This window comes from Grammomys surdaster, unplaced genomic scaffold (assembly GCF_004785775.1).
Source record: "Grammomys surdaster isolate TR1022 unplaced genomic scaffold, NIH_TR_1.0 126035, whole genome shotgun sequence".
Lineage (NCBI taxonomy): Eukaryota > Metazoa > Chordata > Mammalia > Rodentia > Muridae > Grammomys > Grammomys surdaster.
Genome location: NW_021620848.1, coordinates 1,730,792 through 1,746,434, shown reverse-complemented (window position 1 = coordinate 1,746,434; position 15,643 = coordinate 1,730,792).

Below are 15,643 nucleotides of genomic sequence, written 5' to 3'. Positions count from 1 at the left end.
ACAGGTTCCTCTGACAACCAAGGTATAGGCAATGCACCCTCAATGGCCCCTAGGAAAAACCCAGCCCTTTCCTGTCTTGTTTTTCTGTAATAGAAACAGGGCTGATCCTGCCTTGTAAGGCCTTCCCCAATTCTTTTCCAGGGACACACCCCATTTCTTTCATCATTTTTTGACTCTGTAGAATAATCATTAGTGAGCCTAAATTCCAATTGTTTAAGGATATCTCTTCCCCATAAATTAACTGGAAGTGGCAAGACATAAGGAACAACTGTCCCTCGTCTGCCTTCGGAATCTTCCCAGTGCAATACTCTTGCACTAACATCAGGAGCAGACTCATATCCAAGACCTTGTAAGGTTTGTGAAGAGCTATTAACAGGCCAGTTCTTTGGCCACCAATTGGTAGAGATAATGGTAGTATCTGCTCCTGTGTCTAGGAGTCCCGTAAAAGGCTTCCCTTGAATTTTCAACTCTAATGTGGGGAGTTTTTCCAAATCTAATGAAATAAATACATTCTGTCCTCCAGAGGAACCAAATCTCCTCATGCTCCTAGTCAAATCTTTACTAGGAAAGAATGAATGTAAACTAGGGAGGATTAATAGCTGTGCAATTCTATCACCAGGAGCTATAGAACTAATCCCCCTTGGTGATGAGCACATAATTTTTATTTGTCCCTCATAATCTTGATCTACGACTCCAGGGTGAACAATCAATCCTCTTAGAGTCGTAGACGATCTCCCTAGCACTAATCCTACTGTATTCTCAGGTAAAGGTCCTGAGAAATCAGAAGGTATAGGCTGACACCCCATGGTAGGTGTTAGTACTGCTCTGGCGGTGGCACAGAGGTCCAGTCCTGCCGAGCCTGACGTGGCTCTCCTGATTGCCTTATCCTTTGATGTTGTTGAGGGTTGTTCTGTAGGTTCTCTATTGCCCCATACATTTGCAGGCCCTGGGGAAGTGGAGCCCGTTGCCCGTTTTTTGGCATAGGAGGAATTGTACGTCCTCTGTTGTCTTTAACTGATCGACACTCATTTGCCCAATGTTTTCCTTTATTACACCTAGGACACATTCCAGGCACCTTTGGACGATTGTTGTTAGTGGCGTTAGGCGCCCTACAGTGTCTTTGTATGTGTCCCATTTTTCCACATTTGAAACATTTGACATTAGAGGCCCTTTGAGCCGCTAAAACAGCAGCTGCCAATCTGGCATTAGATAGAGGTCCCCCTATTTCTCTGCAAGCCTTCATCCATGCATTTAGTCCTTTCCCTTTCCAAGGTGTAATAGCATTTCTGCATTCTCTAGTACACTGTTCAAAAATGAGTTGTTCTATGAGAGGCATGGCCGTCTCAGGATCTCCAAAAATCCTTCCTGCCGCCTCCATCATCCTAGCCACATAGTCTGAGAATGGCTCATTGCTCCCTTGGATAATTTTTGTCAAGTTTCCTGAAACCTGTCCTTTGTTAGGTAGGCTTTTCCATGCTTTTACTGCTGCCTTATTGATTTGTTCATATACCTCTACAGGGTAGGCCGTTTGATTGATAGCCCATTGTCCCTGCCCTGTAAGCATGTCAAAGTTCCATTGTGGATGCCCCTGAGCTAAATTTTGTCTTGCCTGTGAAGCACAAAGCTCTTGGAAAATAGATTTCCAATCTAGATATTGTCCCATAGTCAGGAAAGTCTTAACAGTATTATACCAGTCATCCGGTGTCATGGCACTGACCATAAGTCTTTCTATTAGTGCCTGAGTAAAAGAGGCATTAATTCCATAAGTCTGTACTGACTCAGCCAATGCTTTTAATTGTTTTAAGTCTAATTGTGAGTGTTGTCTAGTTTGGTTAGCGTCTTCCCATACGGGAAAGGCTACTCTTATCTTTTTTCTTTCCTTAGCTGTAATAAGAGAATTGGACGATAGTCCTTCCTGTCTCTCTTTTGGTTTTTTCTTCTTTTTAACTCTAGCTACTTCCCCCAATGGTGGGGCAGATGGGGCATACCCCGGTGCATAGGGCGGATCCGGCCCATATTTTTCAGACTCATAACGGGCTGCTTCTTTATCTAACTCTGCCTGTTCCTCAGGATCTAACACACCACCAGAGGATGAGGCGTCGGTATCCTCTGTATTTTCTTCATCCCCCGAGGACGTCTCCTCGAAGGTGGAGTCATTAATTCTTAGATTCTGAAACTCAGTTAACACTGGATATAATTTTTTCTTAGGCTCTTTCTGTTTTTTATGTTCCTCTTTTGTAGCTACTTCTTTTTTAATTTCCTCCTTTTTCTTCGTTCTATTCTTAGCGCTCTTTTCCTTTTCTGCTTCTGATAGGCTATCCTGGTGCTCTGCTAAAGTTCTTTGTCCCTCTCTTACCTTGTCTTGGCATTTAACATCCTCTATACAGGCTCTAATCATTTTATACAACGGCCATGTGCCTGGTCTTAACTTCCCTCCTTCTATTTCGTTGATCAGGTCACTTCCGAGCCTGTCCCAGGAGCCCTTAGACAGGGACCCCGTGGATACAAACCAGGGAGCTACCTGATCCACATCTCGTAGAAAATTGCACAACACTTTCTCGGGAACCTTTAAGCCGCGCTCTCGCAGCAACGCCTGCATCGCTGAAAGAAACAGTTCATTTGATGGTTGCCCATGGTTTTTTATCTACTGGAGAGAGCGAATTCGCACAGTTATCTACCCGTAACTTACAGTTCCTGTATACACGGAGGGCAAGTGCACTCCTTCCCCTGTATATGACAGTTAAGACAAAAGCAGAACACTAGAACTATCACAGCCCAAACGGGGATAGCAATGGCAAGATAGACAGGATCCACCATACCTTGCAGAAAAGCGTCTAGACTTCTCGCGCAGTCAGTTCTGAACCCTCTGTTGAGCCAACAGGATCCCTCGAAACTGGATAAAACGCCAAGACGTTCGGCTTCATCCCGGGTTTCGGCACCAGTTGTGACGCGCAGCCTCGCCGAAGGAGAACGCCACACTCAGGATTCTTCTGACAGCAGTTTATTTTTACAGCTCTTCTAGGTGGTAGTGAAGCGAAGGACCCCGAGCCCCAAAAACCCACGGCTTATATAGAGCCCTAGGAGACGTGCCGCATGCTCATTGGCTCCTAAATATCGCCTGATTAGCGTACTAGTTTTTGCACCTTGCGCAGGCACACATTCAAGCAAGGCTCTCACGAAGAACCGGGAATCGGGAAGCCGGCGCCATCTCTTAATGGCGAATGCGGCTCCTAACATTTAGGAGATTTCTCCCTGTGCCAATGAGTTCAAAGGTTTTTCCTACTTGCTCTTCTGTTAGATTCAGTGTATCTGGTTTTATGTCAAGGTCCTGGATTCACTTGGACTTGAGCTTTGTGCAAGGTGACAAATATGGATCTATTTTCATTTTTCTATCGACACACAGCCAGTTAGATCAGCAGAATTTATTGAAGATAATTTCTTTTTTCCATTGTATATTTTTGACTTCTTTATCAAAGATCAAGTGTCCATAAGTATGTGGTTTTATTTCTGGGTTTTCAATTCTATTCCATTGATCAGCCTGTCTGTCTCTGTACTAATACCACATAGTTTTATCACTATTGTTCTGTGGTATATCTTGAGGTCAGGGATGGTAATTCCCCTAGAAGTTCTTTTATTGTTAAGAAATATTTTCACTATTCTGGATTTTTGGATTTTGCATATCAAAATGAGAATTGCTTTTTCCATGTCTTTAAAGAATTGTGTTGGGATTTTTATGGGAATTGTGTTAAATCTGTAGTTTGCTTTTGGTAGGATTATCATTTATATTATGGTAATTCTACCAATCCATGAACATGTGAGATCTTTCCATTTTCTGAGATCTCCTTCTAATTATTTCTTGAGGGACTTGATTTTTATTTTTGTGTAGATCTTTCTCTTGTTTGGTTAGAGTTACCCCAAGATATTTTAAAGTATTTGTGACTATTGTGAATGGTGTTTCTCTAATTTTTTCTCAGCCTGATTATCATTTGTAAAAAGGAATGCTACTTATTTGACCCAATTTTATATCCAGCAACTTTGCTGAAGTTGTTTAGCAGCAGTAGAAGTTCTTTGGTAGGGTTTTTGGTGTCACTTATATATACACTATCTTATCATCTGCAAATAGTGATACCTTGACTTCTTCATTGCCAATTTGTATCCCCTTGATTTCCTTTTATTTTATTTTATTTTTGTCATATTACTCTAGCTAGAGCTTCTACTACTACAGTGAATAGGTATGGAGAGAGTGGGCATACTTTTAGTTAGTATTCTGTCTAAACTCCACCTCCACAGTCACCTGGCAGTAGCCAGGTATGGTCCTCCCCACAGTTATCTGGCAACAGGCAGGAAGGCCTGCCCACTATAAAAGGGGCTGCCTGTCCCCTCCTCTCTCTCTTGCTCCTCTCTTACTCCCTTGATCCCTGCCTGCAAGTTCTCTGTCCCCTCTCCCTTCCCCCCTTCCATTCACTCTCTCTCCATGTGGTCATGGCCGGCCTCTACTCCTCTACTTCTGCTCTCTTCTCTCTATCTCTCTCTCTCTCTCTCTCTCTCTCTCTCTCTCTCTCTCTCTGTCTCTGTCCTCTCGCTCTCCTACCTCCGCCCTAAATAAACTCCCCCTCGTGGAACTGTCTGGTCTGCTGTGGTCTGTTCCAAGCTATGCACCATAAATCTAACACTTTTCTTGTCTCTTTAGTGAGATTGGTTCACATATCTCTCCATTTCATTTGATATTGGCTGTTGGTTTGCTGTATATTGCTTTTATTATGTTTAGATATGGGCTTTGAATTCCTTATCTCTACAATATTTTTAACATGAAGGGGAGTGAATTTTTTCAAATGCTTCTTTAATATCTAATGAGATGATCATGTGAGTTTTTTCTTTTTCTTTTTTTTTTTATGTGTGTATGCTTGTATAGTGGGTTACATTAGTGGACTTTTGTATATTCAACCAACCTTGCATCCCTGGGATGAAGCCTACTTGATTCTGGTCAATGATGTTTTTGATGTGTTTTTAGATTTGATTTGCTAGAATTTTATTGAGTATTTTTTGCATTGATATTTATAAGTGAAATTGGTCTGACGTTCTCTTTTTTTTGTTGGGTCCTTGTGTGGTTTAATTATCAGAGTAATTGTGGCTTCATGGAATGAATTAGGTAGTGTTTCTTCTGTTTCTATTTTATGGAATAGTTTGGGGAATATTCATATTAGCTCTTCTTTGAAGGTTTGGTAGAACTCTACACTAAAGCCTTCTGGCTCTGGGCTTTTTTGGTTGGGAAGTTTTTGATGACTTCTTCTTTTTCCTAATGGTATATGGGCCTGTTATGATAGTTTATCTGCTCTTGATTTAACTTTGGTACATGATATCTGTCGAGAAAATCATCCATTTCATCCAGATTTTTCAAGTTTGTTGAGTATAGGCTTTTGTAGTACACTGATGACTTTTTTTCCTTTTAATTTCCTCAGTTTCTATTGATATCTCTCCCTTTTCATTTCTGATTTTCTTGATTTGGATACCGTCTCTAGACCCTTTAGTTAGTTTGGCTATGGGTTTATCTATCTTGCTAATTCTATCAAAGGTCCTTTGTTTCTATTTGATTGATATTAGTTCTGATTGACTATTTCCTGCCATCTACTCCTCTTGGGTGTGTTGCTTCTTTTTGTTCTAGAGCTCTCAGGTGTGCTGCTAAGTTTCTATTGTAGGATCTCTTCAATTTATTTACCTTTGCACTTAGTGCTATAAGTTTTCCTCTTAGCACTGCTTTCATTGTGTCCCATAAGTTTTGGTATGCTGTATCTTTATTTTCATTGAATTCCAGGAAGTCTTTAACTTCTTTTTTTAAAAAAATTTCTTTCCTGACCAAGTTATCCTTAAGCCAAGAGTTGATTTTTATGTTATGAGAGAACTTTCTTCTCTGGTACCATTTATTCGGTGTTCTATAGGCTTCTTATATTTTTATGGCCATCTCTTTCTTTAGATTGGGGCAGTTTTCTTCTATGATTTTGTTCAAGATAGTTTCATGTCCTTTGAGCTGAGAATCTTCATTTTCCTCTATTTCAATTATTCTTAGATTTTTTTCTTTTAATTGTGTGCTAGATTTCCTGGATGTTTTGAGTTAGAAATATTTTATGTTTTGAATTTTCATTGACACATGTCAATATCTTCTAAGGTATCTGCTACAGCTGAGATTCTCTCTTCTATCTCTTCTATTCTGTTGATTATGCTTATATCTCTAATTCCTGATCTCTTTTCTATGTTTTCCATTTCAAGATTTGCCTCCATTTGTGTTTTCTTTATTGTTTCTACTACCACTTTTATATCTTGTACTGCTTTGTTCAGTTCCTTCACCTGTTAGATTATGTTTTCTTATATTTCTTTAAGGGAATTATTTAATTTATCTTTAAGGGCTTGTATCTGTTTAACCCATGTTTTCCTATATTTCTTTCAGTGAGTTTTATATCTTCTTTAAAGGACTCTATTACCTTCATGAGATAGAATTTCATGTCAGCCTCCCGACTTTCAGGTGTGTTGGTGTATCTGGGGCTTGCCATGGCGTGAAAAGCAAGTTCTGATGATGCCATGTTGCTTATGGTCTTGGGCTTGCCTCTAACCATCGGGTTATCCCTGGTGTTGGATGGTCTCAGTGTCTCTGTCTGGTGCTTGCCTCTTGTGTCCCTGGGATGATGCTGGTCTTCTGGTAGGCCTGTGGCACTGCCTGCAACAGTCCTCCTGTGAGGCCTTCAGACTATGGGGTCTTCAGAGGGGTAGATAAGCTGCTGATTTGTTGCCCTGGCTACAGGAGATCCCCTGTTATGCCTTCAGACTGTTGGATCTTCAGAGGAGCAGTCAAGCTCTTGCTCTGCATGTAACTGTTATCCTGGAAGGCCTTCAGACTGTGGTGTCTGTTGCCCTGTGTGCAGCAGAACTCCAGGGAGGCTTTCAGACTGTTAGGTCAATTGCCCAGTTGGCCTGCATGAACTCCTGGCAGAACTCCTGGGAGGCCTTCAGACTGTGGTATCTTTAGAGGTTATGTTTATCTGCCCTGGTAGAAGGCAGCTGCAGGAAGTGAAGTGGAATTTGTGGGGTGGGCAGTTTGAGGCATGATGGGTCGTGAGTCTGCTGGAATGCTTGTGATTCTCAGTGACTGTAGCTGTTAGGAAAGGTCCTTTACCAGTTGCTTTGTGTGCAGTGGGAAGCCTTTAGAATGTGTTGTATTCTGAGGAGCAGATAAGCTGGTGGTGCTGGCCAGAAGGGGAAAACATGAATTATTAATGAAGTTGTATGACATTTGCAAATTATTTTGAAACATGATGATAACTGTATTCATTAAGTAAATACAGACCATATAGATTTATTTTTAAAATCTACCATTGTTGGGATAAATATAAATCATCACTCATATATTTAATATATTCTTACAATGAAAGAAACTGAAACTTATTCAATTTTTAATTTGTTTGTTTGTTTGAGGCAGGACTTCTCTTTTTATGGCCCTAGATGTCTCAAAATTCACTCTGGACCAGGGTTACCTCAACTCATGCAAATTAGCCTGCCTCTGTCTCCTGAGAGCTGTGATCAAAGATTTGTGCTACCAACACGTGGCTATGCAATTTTTGAAATCATATAAAAAATATGTACAACACAAAATATGAAAAATTATTACAATAGTATTATAAAATAATGCAATTTACCAAATTTGAGGGCTAGAAAATTGGATCAGTAGTTAAGAGCACTTGTTGCCCTTGTAGGGGACTTACATTCAATTTTTAGCATCTACATGGAAGATCACAACCATTGTAACTCCAATTCCTTGGGCATCAGGTGTACACATGGTGCACATATGTACATGCAGTCAAAACATTTAAATTCCAAAAATGATAAAAGAAATACATTTTAAAATATTTCCGAAGTTCTATAAGGACACAAATAATGATCCATGGAGTAATTCATAAACTACAAATTAACAGCAAACTTACAAGTTACAAGTCTCTCTACAATTAAACTGACAATGTGATACATTTCTTTAACTTTTATTGACACACTTTAATGAACGTCCTTATTCCAGTACTTCTAGAAAGGAGCAGTAAATCTACTTTGGGATAGACTCAATCTGAAAATAAATCCATATAAATTCTGAGACAGCCACACAAGGAATAATAAAAGTCACTAAAAAAGTAATGTAACTGGATAATTATAGCCTCAAAGGATGTTCAGAATATATTCAAAATTACAAAATCAAACTAAAACCAAAAGTAGGCTGTGGCTCATTTCAGTTGAACATAAATATGAGCAAGCAGATGTGGATATAAGCATTCTTTTTACCTGTCTAGAAAAATCAATTCTCTGTTCTTCCTCCTCCCTCAGTATTTCCTACTGTTCAAATATATATGTGTTTCTTATTGAGCAACACTGTTATCACATTGGCATGTAGATTCCCTGGTACAATAAAACTCTCAAGAACATTAAACGGTCATGCACTGAGTTCAATATTAAATTTGTAAAACAGAAGTTCAAATTATTAAAAGTTTGCATAAATAATTAGCAGTATTACTGCAGTATGCTTATGTATGGAAAACCAGAAACTCTGAAGTTAATTCTAAAGTTTTATATATTTATTATTTTATTAAAATAGACTCTTCTGAAAGACTTGCCACAATGGGATAGAAGATTTTTAAAATATATGCCTGTCATTAGCAATATAGCAAGTTTACCTCTTTTTTTGAAAAGAAACTTCTAGAAGGACTAATGCTCAATTACACAAATATATAAAGGGCCATACCAAGATCAGGAGTCCAGTATGCCTATTATTCAGATCATAGTAGGTCACTATTCCGAGCCCAGGACATTTTGGGGGAAATGTACTTTGATACAGGGATAATTCAATGTAAGTGAATTTATAACCATTTATCATATAAACAAACTCACACAAGCCTGACAATAAAGGCATGTTTGAAGGGATGATAAACAGAGATAAGAAAAATAATCAAAACTGAGAACCAAAAATTCATAGGATGTCTGTTTATCAGTTGATACTTAAGAAAAGCAAACTTGTTGAAAACATGAATTTAACTCTTTAAATCAAGTTTTATGTACCTGCAGGCTTTATACGTTATTTGAAAGAATGGATTTGAGTAAACATGCAAAAAAATCTAACGGAGGAAGTAATAACCATGTATGTATACACACCTGCTGTTCTCTGACATTCCTGGCAATTGACATTTTGATTTCTTTTCTTTAAAGAATGCAAAATAACAAAACCCATAACAAAAATGCTAAGCACTCACATTCATCATCATTATCTTCTTTATTCCTGAGTGTCATAGTTAGTCTTCTATTGATGTTAAGTGAGAACATGACGAAGGCAACTTATAAAAGAAAGAATTTAATTGGTGGCTTGCTTACAGTATTAGAGGGTTAGTTCATTTCCATCATCTAGGAGAACACAACAGCAGGCATGGCCTGGGACAGTAGCTGAAAGCTTAGATGTAATTCATAATCAGAAGTAGTGTAAGAGAAACTGGGCTTTTGCAAGGAAGTTTGAAATATCAAAGCCCACTCTGAGTAACACATCTCCTCCTATCAAGAAATGAGCCCTCAAATTGGTTATTCAATATAACGTGGTCACATCTGTTACCAGAAACACATGAAAAAGCAAAAACATAAACACTGTGTGTGTTTACAAATTTTCAATAAAAATATTTTCATTGAAAAAGAAGCTATATGAAACAGGGTTTTGGGAGATTTGGGGGAAGAAAGCAGGGAGTATGGAGTAATATAATCACATTATCACATTTTACTTTGAAATGTATTTAAAACAGGAAAATTATATGCAAGAATACAAATAATAATTTACTTGAATGAAGATGAATGCTTCATGTCATAAAAATATAGGATGGAATATTGGTGGGCTTAAGGGAGAAAAAAATCTATATCCAAATAAAATAACCTTTAATGGTGAAGGAGAAATAAACTGTAAGAAACAGTAACAGAATTGTTCACTATCAATTCTGACTTGCTAGCAGTATTAAAAGGAGAATGAAGATTATATGGTTCATAAATTAAACAATGCATAGCAAGTAGAAAAATATAGTACTATTAATTTAAGAAATCCCACAGCGGCACATTTCTCACTACCTGATCCAAAGTTCTGAGTTTCCAAATTAAAGACATACACATAGCCTTCATATTTTGATATGCCGTTATTACCTCAATGGCTGGGCCTCTTCCTAACCTCCACATGGCTAACCCACCTCTCTCTGTTAATCCCCAGTTAATACTTACTAAATCCCATATTCCATCTTGGGTGGAGCCTTTCAGGCCCTCTTGGTTTATCTTCCCTAGCTCCTATGTGGTGGCTATGCTCTCTGTCCAGCATCTTCTCAGGTGTAGGGTCCCTTCTCTCCTTCTTCTCCCATCATGGCAGATCTCCTCCTTTCTCCTCCTTCCTATGTCCCCAGCCTGGGAATCCTAAAAGTTCAACATTTGTCTGCACTGCCCAGCCATTGTCAGTGTCTTTATTTACTAATCAGAACCAACTGGGGAAATGGTCCTTGAAGGCCTTACATGCAGACACTCATATGAGCAGTTTTGGGAACCCAAATTAATATAAGAATATAAGTCACTATAGAAAACCATTAGAGAAGAAATAAATACTGATAACTTTTATTTTCACATTGGTTACTATATGTAACAGCATTCAAATTAGTAATAGTAAGTATAGTCAATGATTAATTATATCAATAAATAGTGATCATAGTTTAAGTGGTGGAAGAAAGGATGTAGAATATGAATTAGAGTAATCTGTTCTATCATAAAAGCATATTATTAACTGAACACTAGTGTTTATAGGTTGTCTTCTCCTTGGTCCTTTTTAAGAAAAAAATGTGAACATGGGGTGCAAGCAGTGGTTTAATAAATAGGTTATGGGTGCTGGAGTGCAAGATTGACAAGCTAGGGATACTACAAGGTGGGGATAGGAGAGAACCTACTCTGCAGTACTGTTCTCAGAGATCCACATGTATGCTGTGGCACAAGCATGCCCCCGCCTGTGCACACAAACACACAAAAAATATAACTTTAAAAAAAAGATTGTAAAACTTATAAGTTGGAGGTCTCAGATGAAGCATGTGCTTTATCACAAAGACATTTAGAATAATCCATGCATGTAAATGGATGTGTTCTAGTTGAAAAAAATTCAGCACAGTTGTATGCAAAATATTTACTTTACTTTTATATTCATTTTTATCACTGAATAAAAATATATAAAAGATTTCAACTAAAAATTGGTTATAAAATGGCAATAAAATTGTTAATTTCAAAGAAATAGGGCTACAAACAATAAAGAAATAGTTATACATTTGAAGCAAACACTTGATCACCATGTGTTTCTCAAGTCATCACTATTGAAATCAGTATTTTAATGAACATTTCCTTCCATCTCTAATCAGAAATGCAATCTGTTCTTTGAGAAAAATCTCCTGGTCTGAAAATATTTTAATTGCTGAAAAATCATTTTTCATTACATTGTTGTTTTAATAGCTCTATTCTCTCAACTTCTAAATATTTATGTGTATTTTATGGAAGACATGCAATATATGATATGTCCTGCATTCTGGTGTTAGTTTCAGGACAAGAGCAGTGCTGTGTTTCAGTTGGGTATCTGCTGAAACTTTACAATGATTTGTACCTTTACTACATATTAGTAATGATTTTTAAGGTGAGAGAAAATAAAACACAACATGAGAAAAGAAGACATCATGTAATGCTGGGAAATGCCAGGCTTGCTGTTTCAATATAGATCACTATATATTTTATCTTGAATTTGAAGTTTTCTTGCAGTCAAAATCCAGCTTTTACACTAGGCTCTCCAAAAACCATTATCGTGTGCACCCCATTAGCTTCACACCTTCCTATTAAAATATTACCATGCCTTTTGCAATGGCCTGCTATCTGTCCTCACTTCTAGCTGTCCCTATAGTCTGCTCCAATTAAACCATCAGAGTAACTCTTAAGATGTTAGTCAATCATGTGACATGGCTTAGAGTCCTTCACAGCTCTTCAGCTTTCCCCAAATATTACAAACATTCCTATATTTTACAAAGGCTTTCAAAATTACTTTGGTGGTTCTAGATAATTATGCCCATAACCTTTGTTCTCCCTGGTTTCTTGTTTCTCTTCACTCACCCCACTCCATCACAGTAAGAATTACTATCCAGAGTGTCTGGGCATACATTCTTTAGGGATGTTACTCTGATGCTTCCTTCTGTGGAAGAAGTGCTTTACCAACATATCTAAAATCCCCAATTGTCAAAGTAACTATTATTTGCTATATTTAATTTTACTCCCGGGGGCTTACTTCTGAATAAACTCATACTTTCTAGCTCATTTTAAACACTAGATTGATAGTTCAACTCATATGTTCTGAATTGAACCCCTCTTCAAGATTATGATTCAAACTGGCTTCTCTTGGCTTCTGACTGAATTGCTCTGCTTAGCCTCAAACTAACACTGGCAATCTGTTCCAGTCTTCTGTCTCCTTCCCATTCTCTGACACATTCTGCCTTCACATGCAATCTGTCTCTGTAAACCTGCTCCATAAAACAGTTTCCTCTCTTCCTCCCTCTGCACTGCTCTTAAGTCCCCTATCTTTCCTTTGCTGTTCTCATGAGAGTTAGGAATGTTTTATCTTTGACTCATTCTAACAAATCTTTCTTTGATACATCACTTTGTCTACCATTTAAATAGATGTCACTTTCAAAACATGTCTTCGTTTTTTTCTAGAAATTAAATTTACCTTTGTTCTTAGAGACTAAAGGCATGTACTAAAGCTATGTCTGTATTCCAGCCAGAGGAACTAAAGGTGTGTACTAAAGACATGATTATACAGACATGATGTTGGATGTGATCCCTTGCCAAAGCAGTCATATTGTTAAATTAAAATTCCTCTACATCCAACATTATTTTCATAGGCTTCTCTTCAATTTATCCACATGATATTCACTGATCAATGTACCCATACAACTAATACCTTACTTCGTTTTTATCAACTTTGTTTATTTCTTCAAGCTTTAAAAAGGAAAGACCAACTTTTAACTTTCTAAAATAATCAGTGTCAATTCTGTGTATGTAAACATTTACTACAGTGTCTCACAGATCAAAAACAACTTTTAAAAACTTACTGCATATTATATTTATAACAATTTACAATTGTTTGCTGGTTATTTATTATACAAATTAAATAATATATATTTACCTTTTTAAAGCAAGCAACAGAGTAGCAACTTGTAAATGTAAAATAATTTACATTTATATTTGTTTATATTGTATTTATTTTGATATACTACTAGAAGCCAAGAATTCTCTTAAATAGTAGAATCCATTATCAATAGACAATTTCCATGAAAGATCAAAAAGAGTGGTGTTGGCACAATTTATCTTTCCATATATTTAAGAATGGCAGTCAGAATGTCTGACATTACTGTAATTCTTACAGACTTGTGTCACTTGATTATTTTGTTCTGCATGTACCTATGATAACTGTCTACTGCAGCCCACTATCAAAGGCCTGTCAGTTTGGGAACATGTATTGATACACTCTCATCTTCTGCATGCTCTAGGCATCTCAATTATATGTCCAGAAATTACTGGTTCTGTGATTTTCATTTGTATATATTTTGAAAATACTGAATCATCTTGATGTGCAGAGTATCTAGCTACAACTTGTTATTTTATTTGGGCACCTAAATATAGTCAAATAAATAATAGTTGGACTTCTCAGAATATTTCTTAAATGTATTTACAATTAGTGGCTTTGTCAGAAGATTCTCAAGACCATTAATAATTGAGACAGTATTTGTCATATAGAAATGTAAATATTGTATTATCATAAGCAATATGTTCTATATTGTGTTCTCAAATAAAGGTATTACTCCAAGAAGGGGAATGCTATTCCTTCTACTGTTTTACTCAGTATAATAAAATTTATTTGATTTTATTAAAATGACACATAAGTAAGTAGTAGTATAATAAGTCCCAATGCCTAAACATAATAATGTTTATTTTTCAATAAACATTGAAATCAATTCAGTAGCTATAAAAATTTATGATCTAAAAAATATATAATTGCAATGAAGAAACTTAATGTGTAATTATAGGACAGGAACAATAAAACTAGAATTAGTACAGATTATTTGGGAATGATTTTCTCTGCTTTTCCAGACCTGGGTTTGGAGGCATTCTAGAATGTACTTAGGTGCTGTGAATTTGAACTTGGGCTCTCAAGCTTACACAGCATGTATTTTTGTAATAAACAATGCATTTAGCTGCCTGCCACTGTTCCTTTAATATGAGATGACAACTTTCTAACTACCCAGATCTCAAGTGTAATTGAATTTCTACTGAATTCCTTACTATGTTCCTCAAGTCTGTTTATCATGCTTTATAGCACAATGTTTCCAATTACTTTTACTGAAATGTGTGTGTGTGTGTGTGTGTGTGTGTGTGTGTGTGTGTGTGTGTATGATTGTGAAGCCTTGATTTCTTTCTGCATGTTTTTGTCATTTGTGTATAGCCAGGATACTGGGTTTTGCATATTAATTTTGTACCCTGATATTTTATTGAATGCATTTATCATCTCTTATATTAGCTCCAATGGAGTCATTTACATATAAAACCCTTTCATCTCTCAATACGTTTTCTAGTCTTCTCCTTTACTATTTGTATCCCCTTTATTTCCTTCACTTGTCCTATTTTTCTAGCTAGGACTTAAACTACTGTGTTGAACAGATGTGAGGAGAGTTATTTTTTAAGATTGCATTTGCTTTTAAAATTTAATTGGACATGGAAATTTGAAAGCAGAGAAAGTATAAACCTGTAACTGATTTTTAGAGTCTAAGGAGGCGTTCAGTACTGATGGCAACATTATAATAAAGTACAAAGAAGATCATACATAGATTTCCACTTCTCCAAAAAATACAGAGTGGTAATCCAAACACTTAAAGTATGTATCATTTTTTAGTACATTTTACATAATCACATTACTTCTCTGTCCCTTTCCTCTTTGCAACCCTTTTAGTGTTCCCTTCTTCTGCTATCTTCTCCTATGTTCTCCAACTTCTTTTTTATTACTGTTGCATATATGGAGGCATATGATAAAACATAAAAAAATATGCTGAGTTTATTTACTTATTTGTATGTATACGGTTTCAGGGCTGACTACTTTGGATAGCATAATGAAAAATGTGTGACTGCAAAAAAAAAAAAAGATGGATTCCAATTTAAAAAAAAAAAAACAACCTCATAACCAATGAGGGACCATTTCCCTAGTCACTCATATTGTCTTCTAATGAAGTAACAGACACCAGGAAATTAGAAACTAGAGTGAAAAGCTTTACAATAATGTTACCTAGCCAGGTAATTCAGCTTATGTTACATTCTGTTTCCACCCAAATGAAATGATAGTCATCGTGGTGTTCACTTTCATCTTGTATTTGTCTTCTTTTTCATGATGTTTTGTCACCTATATATAAACCTGTGTGCTTACATATATGTACTAAGTAATGATATTGTGTTCATATATGTAAACTGGCCACATAAAATTCATAAATTATTATGGTAATGTATAGTATACTGACATTTAATGATCTGTATT